Raw genomic sequence first — 11,802 nt, forward strand, 5'->3', positions numbered from 1 at the left:
GGGAGACGGGGAGAATAACCCGAGTGCTGTGTCCCTGGGGTCTCAGGTGCCGGCTCAGGAGAGAGTCGGGCTTCAGCCCAGCAGGTTCCCAGCAGCCCCAGGCACTGCCCCAGCCTCCTGCCCCCACACCTCCCCACCTAAGGGCAAGAGCGGGGCAGGATTCAGAGAAGAGGGGAGTCAGGGGAATGGATTCTGCTGCTCCCTGGGCGCCCAGCACAGGGCTGAGTGTTGGAGGAATCCATGCACCACTCTGCCTGGAATGTCCAGCACCAGGTGACCCACTCAGTGGAGGACGCATCCCTGCCCTGAGCCTGGACCGGGTCATTGAGAAGGAGGAATCGAGATGCTCGGAAGACAGCAGGGTCCGAACGAAGCTGTGGCTTGGCACCAGTTTCACCATCTGTGGTTCAGCTCTGAGCAGCCATGGGAAGCTCGGGAAGGCAGCCTGGGCGCTATCTCTGAGGCCAACCAGGACTGGGTCCTGGAGCACGCTGCTCTCTGGCCTCCCTCCCTGCCCTCCTCCCGCCAGGCTAAGGGTGTCACTGGCTCAGCGGAGCTGCCTCCTGTGAGTATGAACCCTGGCGGCGTAGGAAGTGGGCTGAAGTTGGCCAAGGCCATGTGAGGTGAAAAGCAGTGGACAGACGGAAAAAAGGCACTAGGCAGATGGCGATCAGGAGAAAGACGATGCTGCGGAGTCTATCTGCTCCTCTGTTTAGCATTTCCTTTCTTAATGTCAGCATTAAGAAGGTTTGACAAGGGCTGGGGATGTGGCTCCAGCGGTAACGCGCTCGCCTGGTAGGCGCGGGGTACTGGGTTCCATCCTCAGCACCACATAAAAATAAAATAAAGATGTCACATCCACCAAAAACTGAAAAATAAATATTAAAAAATTCTCTCTCTTTTCTCTCTCTCTCTCTCTTAAAAAAAAAAAGGAGGTTTGACAAGGAAAACAGTTAAAACTTTTCTGGGGGGCTGTGGGAGCCAGATTGGGAGAATGTATGAGAAAGCAAACTTTTTGTGAAGGTATAGTGTTCTCTACTCCATGGTGTGCAGAACAGCAGTCCTCAGGCTGCACCTGCCCCGAGTGTTCCCATGGTGTGCAGAACAGCAGTACAGGCTCTGCTTGTCCTGAGTGATTCCATGGTGTGTGGAATTGCAGCTCTGAGGTTGTGCCCAAATCTTTGTTACTCTATCTTATAAAGCAGTACTCTATCTTATAAAGCAGTAGTTTGCCAAGAGCTATTCCATTTTGAGTTTTAGTGCTGAGGTAGAATTTTTCAATATGCTTTTTGTACAAGTAAACAATGACATCTGCCTGGCACAACCATGAGGCAAAACTGATAAATCAGTGTGCTGATAAGAATGATCACCTGCCGAGGGGCCTGCCCTTCCAGCAACGACTATGGGGAGATTGAGGGCACGGAGAAACGCCTCCGGAGATGGTTTCAGAGAAGAGCGTCTGCTTTATTGTGCAGCAAAAATAGCTTTTATAGTGGGTATGTGCCAAAGGTCTCTAATTCCTCATGTTTTACTTTTATACCCTGGGCTTTTAAGAGCTGACATAAAATTTGTAGTTGAGCCTGTTTATGTGAACTAGGTAAATTACCCATTGCCCTGACTGCTTGCCTGTTTTGAGCTTTGAGTTTCCCCATGGCCAGGGATCCCTCAAGCGAAAGCCACCTGTTTGCCCCACGTTAGGCGCCACAATGCTGAGGGGTCTTCCCTTCCAGCATTGACTGTGAGGAGCTTGAGAGCATGGAGAAACCCCTCTGAGACGGTTTCAGAAAACAGCCTCTGCTTTATTGTGCAGCAAAAATAGCTTTTATAGTGGGTTTGTGCCAATTTACATGAAACGGTCATGATAGGCCAGAAGTGATACACAACATACCATCTTATGGGAGTCCAGACACCAAGAGTTCAGAAACTGCCACGTAGGCTGTCCTTGCACCAACAGGGGAATAATTCCTTGTCAAAGGAGCAAGGAGATTGTGCTTGCCAGTGTTCTGACAGCACTCTGTCCCACAACATAATGTTCTATATTAGGACTTCTCTGCTGCACAATGAGCGAGATAAGCATTTCTCCATGTAGGTCCACGGTCAGGCCCTGCAATAATCACGTAGGCATTTATCAAGTTAATCAGAAGCACATGGATACATGGGTGTATCAAACTCATGTCAGAAAAACCAGACCCATGAGCTCATTGAACAAACACATTAGATCTCCAAATGACGCAACCTCTTTACTCAAGACCCATAAAAGGGCGGGCACCCCCAGACTGGACATGACAGTACCCTGACATGCTCACCTGGTCACTCGTCATAACCCTTGCCCAGGAAAATCACCACAGCAATAAACTTCCAAATCTCTGTTTTGGGGCTTTAGTGGAGTGCAGCTTCTCCTGCCTGTGATGGCCATGCACAGCCCGCTCCAAGCTGACATCTCAAGCTAAAGCTGTGGACCTGCGCCTAGGTTAAGTTCCTGCTCTCTGATAGCTCTGTGCCCTAAACAGTTTCTTTGGCTGCTTCCTAATCTTATCTGACTACCTACCTTAATCTTTCTCTAGCCTTTTTGTAACACACACACACACACACACACACATGTACATATATATAAATGTGTGACACAAGTGTTACAGTCACTAGAAATTAACTCAGAATAAAAGAACTTTTGATGGCCCAGTTTATGACTACCAGGTACCCACCAGTATTCAGTGAAATGCCACTGATAAGAGTGGTGTGGTCTGTGAACTTATTGCTATTCAGTAAATTCTGGCACTGTGGAAAGACACATGTTTGGTCCAAGCTAATGAAATAGCACATTCATGTCATTTAGCAATGGCAGAGATGTGACATCAGTACAGGGAAAGAGAATAGTGGGGCAGAATTGGGAGAAAGCGGAACAGACACCACTTGCAGGAAGCTGGGGGTGCACACCTGGGGGCCAAGGTCCTTGTGGAGCCTCCTGTGCTCCAGCTCAGAGCGGACTTTAGATAAATAAAAGCCTAAATGTGAACAAACTAACTGGAAGGATAAAATATAAATGACGGGTTTGGTGCTAGTTTCACACACTGTGAAAAGAAGATGCAGAATACCAGATATAGCTGGTGCCACTTATGTAGAAATTCACATAAAAGATAAATGTAAATAGTGATCTATGCAAAAGTTTAAAAAGGACTATAAAAATGCAATCAAACTGCTGGCTGCTGGTGAGGAGCTGTAGGTGTTCAAAGGCCTGCAGCTGCCTCTGTCATGTCTTCTTTGTTTTCCAAGGACTGAGAACAAACAGGACAGAAAACGTTTGCTAATTTGGGTCATGAAATTCTTCATGCTTTTTCTGTCTTTTCAACTTTCCAAAACTGAAAGGGACAAAGAAGAAATCATCCAAAGAAACAAACTCCCTGAAAAAGATCAGTCAAACTTTGAGCAGACAGAACTATTGGGAAAGCAGAGGTCTCACCACACCAACTGCCCCTAGGGGTAAGGCATGTGAGTGGCCACAGGGGACATGACCTCGGTGGAGCCAGCTGCACCACTGATGCTATTGGGGAGGAAATCAAGGTGCAAGAGCACCAAGGGTCTCGGATGATCTCATGTTCCAAGAGAGAAACGATCCCTGAAGGCCGACATCTCCATGTCTGAACTGGAGGGATGAGGCCGGGCAGAACTCTCCAGCCAGCACGGAGCTCTCACAGGGCCCAGCGCTCACCTTGGCTGGGATGCCACCTGTGCCCTTTTTGGCTCTGGGTGGATTTCAGTCATGCCTGTGCTCCACCTTGGATTCTCACCCCCAGGTCTTTAATATGATCATTTTATGTTGCTAGTGGGGCCAGCAGCATAAGAAGAGGGAGGTGGCCACTCTGGAGCTGGGCAGGGCTTTGCGTGCTTGTTTTGGTATGCTGCCTCTAGATGCACACTCAGTGCAGCCACAAGTCTGTGAGCAGGGCTTGTGGCAAGAGCCTGGGCCCTGGTTCCACCTGTGTTCTGCAGTCATAGGCAGACAGGTGGGAGAAAGGAGATATCAGCTGACCCTGTACTCTGACCTCAACATCTTTGTGAGGGAGCCTGGATGCAGAGCGGCTGACCCGCATATTGCAGTGTGGACAAAGGGTGATTCATGTCCCCGGTGGGACATTGTGAGGGGTTGCCGACTTTCATCACAGTACTCAGAACTTTGTGCAACTTAGAACTTGCCACTGTTTATTGCTGGAATTTTTCATTTAATATTTTCAGACTGTGGTTAACTGAGGGTGACTTAAAATGCAGAAAGATATGCGAATACCACACTACTTATGCGAGAGAGACTTTTGGATTTCTCCTGCTCAGACACACTGAATCCCAAGACAGAATCCTCCTGTTTTGTCCACTTCTGTCTCTGGGTTCCAGGCCCTGGTGAGTGTCCAACAGACAACTCCCAGGGAGTGCTCATGTGCTCAGGCCTGATATGCCCCTGGGTTTCCTCAGCAGGTTGTCAGTGCCCTCTTACATGAGCGTGTTCTCGGTTCTTCTGTGGGCTTTGGGCATGTGCAGCCTGGCAGCCTCCCAAGCTCCTGATCCACATGGAGCACTGCTGTCTCCCCTCACTAGAGTCCAAATGGGAGAGGGACAGGGTGTGGGGCTGTAGTGCCTGACGCCATGTGAAGCAGAGCCGCAGAACAGGATGCCCTGTGACTGGGAAGAAAATGTCCCAGTCTCCATGGTCCATGAAGCAGCATGCCTTCCAGGAAGCCAGCTCCTCCAGATCCCTGGGAAACTGGGTCCCCAAGCCCTTCCCTGGGGAATGGGCTTATCTTTCACTGATGGGCCCCAGAAGGCCTCCCATCATCCCTGCAGTTATCCCAAGTTGATCTTTAAGAGGGTTCATTGGTCCAAGCTCATAACATCTGCTTTGCTGTGAAAGCTGCTGCCTCCCTGGGAGTGGCACTTGTCTGTGGCCTCACTGGGCATAGCTGCATCCTCAGGCAGAGGGCCGTGTGCAGCACTGCCTAGTGCTGAGCTCAGGTCAGGATGTGGAGGCACTGATGGGGGTTCTGGCCTCCTGACCTTGAGAGCAGGGATGGCCAGGATCCTCATGTACAGAATAGGCTTATAGAACATTCACTGGCCCAAAGAAACAGCCTTTCCAGGCTTGATCTACTGTGAAGCCATTTGAAAATGTAATTTGCAGTGTGAAGGAGCATCACTATTTGCCCTAAGGGTCTCTTTTCAAAGCCATCTTCCTGCCAGGAAGCACAGCTGCACCGGGTTATCCCAGGGCCTTTGAATGAGTTACAAGTTTGGGGAAGCCTCAAATCTGGTAGGAAGTGCATTGTACCTGTATTTAACCAGGTGAGCTTCCTCTTGGGGCCCCCAACTGACAGATAAGAAGCACCTTGCTCTGGAGAGCAGCAGAACACATCCTGATTTTCTAGCCACTGAGTTAACCCAATCCTCTGCCTGATTAGCTTGGTGACCCTTTTGAGCAGCCTTCCTCCTCTGACCACATCCTTTCCTGGAGCAATTTCAGGCTGAACCGGAGGAGCCCAGGGGAGGGGACAGTAGGGCTCAAGGAATGCCCTCAGGGCCAGGATCCCACAGCTTCCTGAACCCCATCTTCATCCCCTCCAAAGGCACTGACCACCCAGGTGCACCCACCTGACTCCCCCTCCATGTCCCGCCTCTCAGCTCCCTAGCTCTGTGCCCTTTCTCCCAGCTGACTTTGTCAATCCTTGATATAAGCTGGAGAGTGCGCTGCTGGCACCTGGTGGCAGAGGCTGCTGCTGCTGCTGAGTGTCTCAGGGTGTACAAGATGCCCTGCAGAGGACAACCTGCCCCAAACGACAATAGTGGGGAGGTTCCGATGCACCCAGATCAGGAAGAGCACTGGAGGCAGATGCAGTTACAAACTCTCTAGTAACCACAGTAAAACAGAAAGAAACAGAGGAGTTATTTTTCAAAACCTATTTTACTTAATCCAGAACATTATTCTTTTCATATGTATGCGATATAAACGTTATTAGTGAGATATTTACTTTTCTTTACTGAGTCTGAAACCTAGCCTCTGTTTTACTTTCTTGGGTTCAGACTGGCCCCAGGCCCAGTCAGTGGCTTCTGTGTCTGCTGGACAGTGCTGGTCTGGACAGTGTGGTGCCCTCTTTTCTGGGTAGTGCAAACTGAGATTGCTCTCTACCTGCCTCAAAGATCTCCTACCATCAGGTTTCCCATGTTCTTTGTAATCTAGAGCCCCAAGAGCAAGAAGGTATAGGAGATACTACACAGATACATTGAGCTCAGTCTTCATCTGGTCAGAGCCCCTCCAGGTGCCTAGTCAGAGTCCCTCAGGGTACACAGATGTCTCCAGGTACCTGGCTTTGGCCTCGGCACTGAGCAGCAGTGCTGAGAACAGTTCTCAGAGAGCCTGGAAGCACACATGTGCCTTATGTCCTCCACCCCTGTGTGGTACTGCCTCTGGGCCCCAGCTATGAGGACTTGGCACCCTGGGCAAGTAAGGGCCCTTGCTGCTCATGTGGTGCTGCAGTCGGCGATAGTTTGTCCTGACCTGTCCTGAGTATAGAGAGGGGTTACTGCAGGTGGACAGGAGACCATGCCTGGCCTGAAGACTCCCCAAGGAGTGTTACACATGGGGCTGGGTGGCTCTCTGATGACCAGCGCTCAGTGCCAGGTGCTGTCTACTCCACTGTAGCTACAAGGAAAGGAGCTGAGGCCTGCCTCCCGGCACAGCCTCACCTATAGGCACACAGAAGATCCCGCTGGACGAGGGATTTGGGAGTTTGAAGCTTCTGGGGTGCTGAAGTCACAGACCCCGGTAGTGAACCCACCAGAGGTAGTGGGCAGGAGGTGAAGGCCTCCTTAACCTGCACTAACCTGCCACGACACTTGAAACCCTGCAGTCTTCATGTGCAGAAGCTAAGAGGAGAGCATGTGCGTAAGAATCCCTCTGCCTCACTGCCTCCTTACCACATGGGACTTGGGTTGCATTCTCCAAGACAGAAGGAAGCTGCCTGAATTATAACTATGATGAAAGAAAAAGGTTAGTAGCAATTAGACAAGCAAGGCAGGGGACCTACGCTGGAGACTGGAGGCTGGGATGCACGAGAGCTGCAGACTCGGGCCCAGGCTTCCTGGAAGTTGCTGGCAAAAGGGGATCATCAGGAGCCACCTTCCTACAGCATCACGGGGAACTTGCTGCTCTTCCTGGTAACAAAGGTGGCAGGAAGGGATTTCTCTTGGGAAGTCATATGGAGGCCACTGCTGTTGTGTGGAAAAGCATGCACAGTGACATGCTGAGGACAGTCTACACCAGCTCCACTGACCAGGGAGCTGGCCACCATGCTGCAGCACCAGTGCACCTGGTCAGAGGAGTCACCCAGGACCCTTGAGAGGTGCAGTGGAGTCTGTCTGTCATCCTAAATCTGCTAGACTGTGCTTGGTCACCACTTGTGAGGGCCCTTGACAGTTTTCACATATAGAACTAGTTAATTGCATATCAAACCAGCACTTGCTATGTGACCATGAGCTAGACACTATCCTCAGTGATGAGTCTGAAAATATATGTCTGAATTGTTCATTTGAAAGCAGTGAAGATGGGAAATTGTATGTTGTGTATATTTTGCCATAACAAAAAAGTAAAAATGAACAGGAAACCCTCTCCCCATACTAAGGGGTTCACAGTCTGATGGGGGGTATCAAGACAGAGAGAGAGTGGCTCGTCTATGACAGATTCCACAATGGGAGCAGGATGCAGACAGAAAAGCCTGTTTCCAGGGAGGCTTGTGGTCAGGAGGCCTCTAAGAGCTCAGACGGCCTCCGGATCCTGGACTCCGTCGTTCTGGTCTGCGTGGGAGCTGGTCCACTTCTCTTCCTGGTAACTTGAAGGCCAGCATTCAACAGTCAACCTGCTCGCCGTGGCACTTCAAGGAGCGGCCCATGCTCGGAGGAACACCGTACATGGCAACGACATTTTCTCTGTCCTTGCTCTAAGTGATGTGATCGATTGAAACTAATATAATAATTGCCCTGTGACCATTTATATTAATAAGATATTCATAATATGATATCTGAATCAAATAGAAAGGATATTCTGTGTCTTTTAATATTACAGGGATAACCTAATAGCATCTGATACTAATATATTAACTGGCCTTTAATGTTAAAGTAATATCCATTTAATATTAATATAATAGCTGTCCTGTGGCCTTTAATATTAATATGATATCTATACTATAGCATCTAAAATTAATAAAATATGTGACCTAGTGACTTCTATACTAACATGACATCCATACTATACCATCTAAATATAACAAAATAGCTCTCCTGTGCTCTTTAATAATAATGCACTATCCATACTATAACATCTAAAACAGAAGAGCTGTTCTGTGGCTTTTAATACTAATATAATATACATTCTAAAACTTATAAAATGACTGCCTTGTAGCATATCATATCCAATTGATATCCATACCATAGCCTCTAAAACTAGTAGTATAATAGCTGCCCTATATCATATGCATATTAAACTAATACAGTAGCTACCCTGATGCATTATTATTAATGATATTCATAGTGTAGCATCTAATGGTAATATAATGACCGAGATTTGTGAACTTTAATATTGATAAAATATCCATACTATAGCACCTAAAATAAATGTAATACCTGCCTTGTGGCCTTTAATATTATTTTAATATTTATACTATAGTATTCTATACTAATATATTAGTTTTTTGTTTTCTTTCATGCTAATATATTCATAATATAATACCTAAAACTAATAGCTGCCCTGTGGTTTACAAAAAGTTATAATATCTATAGTATAGCATCTAAAATTGATATAATAGCTACTGTGTGGCCTTGGTATTAGTATGACATTCATACTATAGCATCAAATACTAAAATAATAGCTGCTCTGTATTTTTTTATAGTAATATGATATTCATACTATTGCATCTCAGTTGAACATAATAGCTACCCTGAGACCTTAATACTAATGTAATATACATACTGTCTCAACTAATCTAATAATAATCTAATATAAATTCCCTGTATCCTTTAATATTAAGGTAATATCCAAATATAGCATCTTAAACTAATATATATCTCTGTACCTATAATAATAATATGATGTTCATATTATAGTACCTAATACTGATATAATAGCTAACCTGTGCTCTTTAATACTGTGGTATACATACTATAGCCTCTAAAACTGATATAATAGCTGCCCAGTTACCTTTAATATTGATGTAATATCTATACTATAGAATTTAATACTAATATATTAGGTGCCTTATGGCCTTTTATACTAATATATCCATACTACTACATCACAAGCTAACAATGGATGCTCTGTTTCCCTTAATATTAATGTAAAAGTCATACGATATCTTCTCTAATATAGTAGATACCCTGTTACCATAAATATTAATATAATATTTATAATACAGCACTTAAATAAATACATGTACTGTGCCCTTAGTAATAATATTATATTCATACTATAGGATCTAAAACTAGTGTAATAAATGACTTGTGGCCTTTAATCCTAATACACATTTAACTTAATATAATAGCAGTCTTTAATATTTATTTAATATTTAATAGTAATGTGGAATCTTTAATATTAATGTGATAAACATATTGTGCCCTTTTAGTTTTTAATATGTGATATAATATCTGTCCTGTGTCCTTTAATACTAAAATAATATCTTTATTATAGCATCTAAAAGAACAGCTACCCTGTGACCTTCATATTAATATAATATCCATAATATAGAACCTAAAACTAATGTAATGGCTTTCTTATGGCCTTTAATAGCTATATGATAGCCATACAATAGCATCTAAAAGTAATGCAATAGCTGCCTATGGACTCTAATACTAAATATGAGATACATATTATGGCATGTAAAAATCATCTAAAAGCTTCCCTGTAGCCTTCAGTAGTAATATGATATGTAGAGTATAGCATCTAAAACTAATATAATAGTTGATCTGTTGCCTTTAACATTAATATGATATCCCTACTGTGTTCTCTAAAACAAGTATGTAAAACTCATGTAATAGCTTCCCTGTGTCCTTTATCACTAATATAATATCAAACTAAAAGAATCTCAAAGAACAGTCACAATATGGTGTTTTATATTAATACAATATCTAAAATATATCAACTAAAACTGATATAATATCTGCCCTCCGACCTTAAATACTAATGTCACATAAAAAGTATAGATCCTGAAACTTATAACAGCTGCCTCATGGCTTTTAATGCCAAATTACATTCATACTATAGTATCTATAACTAATATAATGTCTTCCATGTGTCTTTTAATACTATGGAAATGTCCATGCTTTACCATTCTGAAATAATGTACTAACTTCCCTGTGGCTTTGAACACTAGTATAATATCCATACTATAGGAACTAAAGCTATATTAATATAATATTAATATTATAGCCATTCTGTGGCTTTTAACATCAATGTAATATCAATACTACAGCATGTCAAACTGACAGAATAGCTTGCCCTGTGGCATTTTATACTAATATGATATCCATACTATAGCATCGAAAACTAGTATAATGTCCTATGGCCTTTAATACTAATATAATAGACGCACATTAGCACCTAAAACATTTAAAATACCTTCCCTTTGACCTGTAATATCAATGTAATATCCATACTTTGATATCTCAAACAAATATAATAGCTGACATGTGACCTTTTATATTTATATTGTATCCATAGAATAGCATCAAAAACTAAAATAATGGCTGATCTCTGGCTTTGAGTTAATATAATATTTATACAATAACATCCTAAGCTAATTAGGTAAAGTTTTATCTTTAATACTAATATGATATGTATTCCACAGCACCTGATACTAATATATTAGCATCTCTGTGGCCTTTAATATTAATGTAATATCCATAGTATATCACTTGAAACTAATATGGTAACTGTCTTATGGGCTTCAATTTTCATGTAATATTTGTGTTATGGCATCATAATCTAATAACAATAGCTGCACTGTGACATTTAATATTAATGTAATATCCAGTAGTATGGATACTAGTATAATAGCTGTATAATAACTGTATAATAGCTGCCTAGTATAAGTAGTATAATAGCTGCCCTGTAGTCTTTAACATGGATATAATAGCCAAACTATAGTGTCCAAAACTAATATAGCATCTGTGCTGTGGCCTTTCATACTAATGTGTTATCTATACTAGAGTATCTGAAACTAATATAACAGCTGCCCTGTAGTGCTTAATATAAATATGATATGTATATTATAGCTTCTAAAACCAATGTAGTATATGTCCTGTGGCCTTTAATGTTAATTTACCAGACTTTCTAGGTTTGTGAAATCAGTACAACTTCCTACTATTGAATATATAAAATAGTATAATAGCTGCTCCTACTATTGAATATATGAAGTAGTATAATATAATATTATAATATACTATAATAGTATAGTATATGAATTTTAATATTTACTCTAAGGTACATACTTTAGTATCTAAAGCTGATAAATATGGGTTCTGGGCTTTACTCTTAATGTGGTATTAAAATTATAAAAATAAAACAAATATAATATCTGCATTATAGCCATTAATAAATGATATTTCTAGAGTTGTATCTAAAATTAATAACTGTCCTCTTGATTTTAATGCTAACATGATATCCATAGTAAAGCAACTAAAATTGGATAATTGTTGACCTGGGGATGTAATACCAATATGATATTTATACTAGAACACTTAAAACTGATGAAATAGCTGCCTTTTGGTCTTTTATAT

This window comes from Marmota flaviventris, chromosome 3 (genome assembly GCF_047511675.1).
Source record: "Marmota flaviventris isolate mMarFla1 chromosome 3, mMarFla1.hap1, whole genome shotgun sequence".
Lineage (NCBI taxonomy): Eukaryota > Metazoa > Chordata > Mammalia > Rodentia > Sciuridae > Marmota > Marmota flaviventris.